Raw genomic sequence first — 5,309 nt, forward strand, 5'->3', positions numbered from 1 at the left:
GAGGTATTAAAACTTCAGTTCTCATCCTGCCTTGCTGCAGGTGGTCAGGGGGAACCTTCCCCAGCAGCAGGGCAGCACATGCTGTGTCAGCACATGCCATGTGTCCTGCTGTGGTCCTTCTGTGCTTTGGCTTCTCCAGGATGCAGCAGGAGAGCAGCAGAGCACAGGCAGTGTCCTGCTCAGGAAAGACTGCAGGCTCCTGTAGGTCACGTCAGGTCTGTCTGTCCTTCCCACTCCCTTTCAAACTGAGGGGGTACCCCCTGGTCCTTTGCTTCTGACTGGGAGGAAAATACTTGATTTAGTGAGCATTTAATGGCAGGATGAAATCACATATGAAAATGTAGCTGTTATGCCTGATGTGTTCCCTCTGCTAACAAGGCAGCCTAGGATTAAGTGAAGTATTGCAGGTGCTGAATGTTTGTGCCATATGCTTAATTAAGGCCAAGGGGTTTTTTTGCTGGTTGTTGAAACAAAACTGGAAAAGGGGAGTACGAGCACTTCACAGAAAAAAAAGTTTTGACATTGTAAAATGTTGGAGAAAATTAATTATTTCAGGATCAAGTTGCATCATTATGTTCTCTTCTTACCCTTTAAAACTAAAAAAGAAAATGGGTTTTATTTCACTTTTATTTCTAGTACAATTTACTAGAGCTTTTCCAAATACTTCTAAACTCAGAAAAGAGGAAGAAGACAAATTGTCTCAAACATAGAAAAATTTAATATTAAATGCCTTGTGGTACAATTGAAATATTCTATTCCCTTTCTATTCTAAATTCTATTGTTTTACAAAGCATTAATATTTGTCTAATAGAGTTATTGTTGGATTCTAGTAAACATCTCTGAATTTTCTCTGTTCTGCTCCATTTACAAACTCAAAAGTTGTGGAATAATTCTGGGTTTGAACATAAACTGAACTTCACTGATCCTGCTCACTGCCTGTTAGTCAAACTACATTTTTTTGATAGGGTTTTAAATTCAATTAAGTTTCTCTGAACATACCACAAAGTGAACTTATTGCCATTGCATTTTTTTGTGCCACTGCAGCTACCGTTCACTTAAAGTAGTAAAATGCCACTTTCAAGCTTAAAGCAAAGTTGCTGTGTTGGTGCGAAATAAACTAAGTAATTCAGCTTTCAACTGAGACACAAGCTGAAAGAATTGTGTAGAAAAATAAATGACTTGCAACAAGATGATAGTGAAATACAGGAAAGGTTTTCAGAACTGCAGCTTGTGCCCTATTTGTGGAAGGCAGGAAGGTGGGTCACACTAGGATTAAAGGATGAGCTTGTGCAAGTCATGCAGGCTGGAGCTGTTGTCCCCAAGAGCCAGCCTGGGTCTCTGCAAGGTGCAGCCTCCTGGATACATATTCCCAGGTAAGGATGCAAGACAAACTTTCAGTTGAGGCAGTAAATCAGCTTCACATGAGGAGACCAGGAGGAACCCACACCTGGACAGGAACACAGAGTGTTCTGATGGTTTTGTAGAATTTTAAAGAGTGCTTGCTGCACCCATGGAGGCAGAGGATAAGCTTGAAGACCCACAGTTCTTAGAAGACCCGTGTTCCCCTGAGCCTCAGGGCCTTCCAAGCAGGGACTCTCTCAGCAGGAATACAAAGCTGCTTTCTCCTGCTACAGGGAAGCCTGACCAATGCCACCTTGGAGGTGCCTGTGCCCCACACAAACCTGTCAGACACTTCAGCTGCACTGATCTGAGGCTCATGGCCATCCTTTCTCCAACCACAGCTAGAGGCCAGGAACTTTTTGGAGCTTCTGCTCCCCCTCTGCATATCAAAGGCTTTGGATTTCCCTATCTGTGTGAACTCTCTTCTGTGAAAATCCTATCCAGAGCACAGGAATTTTCTCTTTCATCAGGATTGTCACAGCAGCAACGCATCAAAGCACCCGTGGGCTCTGCTGCAAAGTACCACCCATGGACACACACAGTGAGTTAATTGCTACAGCAAGAGGGAAGGAGGAGGCTAAAGGACTGGCTCTTAAGGTGGCCACTTCCTTTAGGACTTCAGACAGGTGACTTGCCCTTCAGGATTCTTTATCTGTGAGGCAGATCAAAATTTAATTCATCAAGGCCTGCACTTGGCCTAAATGCAGTGTAGGCTAGGCAGAGAGGAAGATTGATGTCCTACATGGAAGAAATAGATCTTCTTCTGGTTTGGACTCCGCTGGTTTTACTTTTTTTTTTTTAAATATTGGCACCATTGGGAGAGTTCCCATTTGCTTAATTAGGCCACATGTGAGGAAATAGGAAAGACATTTGGTATGTTTGGCTTAACCTGCTAATTTTCATTAAGATCCTGAGCTGCCCGGGGTTCAGATAAAAGTTCTTGACATTAGGAACTGAATATCCAAATCAGCTGGGAAGAGTAAGTTGTTGGGAGATTTTTGGGTTGGCTTTGTTTTGTTTTTTTTGTTTTTTTTTAATAGCAGACAAACCCACATTTTCATTGCAGTAGACAGATGATTTTCAGTGCTCAGCTTATAGCTTAGAACAAAGACAATATTGATATACCATCATGTTTGGTTGGCAAACGCTTCTAGATACTATTCCGAGTTTCTGACAACACTTTTAAAAGCAAATGAAAATGCAATTAATTAATGGGCAAGTTATGGAAGGACTCTTAGTAAATCATGTCAATGATGTGGTGTTTGAAGGAAGCTCTCAGTTTCCTGGCACGGAAACTACATTTACTCCTCAGTCAAGTGTATAGCTTGACCAAAAATATAACCCGTGGTATATTTCCTAAGGGGGAAAAAAAAAACCAAACCAAATTTGTCAGCTACTGCTTCCTATTATTTCTTCTCAATCCTTGTTTCTTTCCAATAGCTGTAAACACACTTGAAAGACTGTCTAACTTAAGTGGAACTGACTCCAAAAGGTATATCTGCAATAAAAATATCTGCAAAATATAATCAGGGTTGTTTTAGCTGTTCACACCATTCAGTTAATAAACCATTTTTCCTCTATATGGGCCCTTATCTTTTCAAAAAATAAATTGAAGGGAGGAGGAGAGAGGGAGGAGCTTATGTTTATGACCAAACAAATAGTTTCAAAACAAACTGCTTTAACTCAAAGTCCTCATATGTCATGTAAGAAGAGCTGCACTTCTGCAGCACCTTCTCACCCTTGACCCAGGAAACTTACTGAGATCTGATCATCACGAAAGTCAGGATGAGGACTGTTTTGAACAATAACATACACAAGATAAGAGAAAGTGGGAAGTTCACACTACAGACACCTTCAGAAGGTGTGGTTTACAGAGATAGACTGAGTATCCTCATTGCAATAGAGCTTGTTGGCTACCTTGATGAAAATCAATTTTGAATCCATTAAAAGCTATATATTCACCAAATTGGGAAAAGTCAGCTCCTGAAGTACTTCCATTTACATCATGCTCAAACACTGCTCACCTAAGAGAGCAGGACCTGGGGCCACAGACCCACCCAAATTCAATGAGTGCTCTCCCTTGGGCAAGGAACTACTGCTAGGAAAAGGAAGCACACACACTGTGATCAAAACACCTGACAGTGTTTTGTAAACAAAGGCCAAATTTCCCAATGGATCACAGGGAAAAAAAAAAAAAAAAGAAAAATAAAAGTAGGCCACAAGGATCTCAATCAAACAGTAATAAAAAACAATTATGAAAAGAACCTATGGCCTAGAAATAACTGATTTCTGGTTCAATCCCCACCAACCCAGTGTCCAAACCACAGGTAATTTCCCTATGGATTTCAGGCAAATGAACTTCTGTCTCAGCATCAGAGATGGAGGTGTACTGGTCAGCCACAGCACAAACTATCATGGGCCTCTGACTGTGCACACTGTCACTCACCCAGCAAGAACTGGTACCAAGCTGTAAAAACAGCTTACCAGGTAGAATTAGAAGAAGGTCATCTTTCTTGCAATGCTTTACAGAACTAAGCAGTCCCAAGGACCTGCTTACTGAGCAGCACCTTTCCTCTACAGGCACCAGAGTAGTCCATAAAAAGGTCAGGTTAAAGTTAGCTGGCAATGCAAATGCTGTCAAATGAGGGAATGAGCATGGGGAGAAACACTGATGATCATGCCTCAGAAACAGCACAGCACCTTACAGTGCCCAGGTAAAACACACCATCCCCAAGTGCCAGCTAAAGGCTGCTGTGGCTGCTCACAAGGAAACCCTGAGAGACAGCAGAGGCTGTTCATCAGCCCTCTCCATGCACACATTCCCTTTGCAGTAATACTCCCCCAGGCCAGATCAAAATGTTGAACCTTCTGAGGTGAGCAAGGAAGGAAACCATGATGAAGTAGTATCCTTCCTCCAGTGCATCAACCACAGGGCTCTGCACCCTGGGATGTGGGAATCCTTGCCTTAAGCACACCACAGACATGCTCAGGAGCTCTGTCAGTGAGTCACACCCTTCCCACCCCTGCCTTGTGCTACCTGTGAGCCTCAGTTTCCCCCAGCTCTAACAGCACAGCTTAGTGCCTGCTAGGAGCAGAGCTCATCTGCTTGACTGCAATGACGAGGCCCATAGACAAATAGAGCACTTTGATACCACTGCCCCCACCCACCTGTAACTGAATCAATTAAGTTGTAAAAGACACGAGACCAAATCCAACCTATGGCCAAACTCCCTGATGTCACCCAGACCATGGCACTGAGTGCCACAGTCTTTCCTTAACCACCCAGGGACTGCACATCTCCTGGGCAGCCTGTTCCAATGTCGGATCACCCTGGCACAAAGAAATCCTTCCTGATGTCCAATATGGTGCAGTTTAAGGCTACATCCTCTCACCCCACCACGAGCTACCAGCCAGGAGAGGCCAATGCCCACCTAACTACAACTTTATCAGGAGATGTGCAGAGTGGCAAAGTCATCTCTGAGCCTCCTTTTCTCCAGGCTGAACACAGGACTTGTGCACCAGACCCCCCATGTGCTTCACTGCCCTTCTCTGAGCACACTCCAGCACCCCAATGTGTCTCCGGAATCGAGGGGCCCAGAAACTCCGGGGTGTGACTCCACCGGAAGAAAGGGGGAAATGAAACACTCATCGGCAAACTGTGCATCGCGATTCAAGCCCCCAGCACAGCCGCCTTCCCTCCAGTAGGTGCGGAGGGGCCGTGCCCGCACCGATCGCTCCTCACACGGTAGGCACCGATGAGATCGCAAGGAGACTGGCCGCTCCCGGAACAGCCCCACACCCCAGCACTAGCACCACCACTGCCCAACCCGCACGGCGTAAATAGCACCGGCGTTTTTATAGCGCCCCTTCCCAGCAGCCCCCGCGTGCGGCCGCGCCGATTGGCCGCG

This window comes from Erithacus rubecula, assembly GCF_903797595.1.
Source record: "Erithacus rubecula genome assembly, chromosome: 13".
In the NCBI taxonomy this organism is placed as follows: domain Eukaryota; kingdom Metazoa; phylum Chordata; class Aves; order Passeriformes; family Muscicapidae; genus Erithacus; species Erithacus rubecula.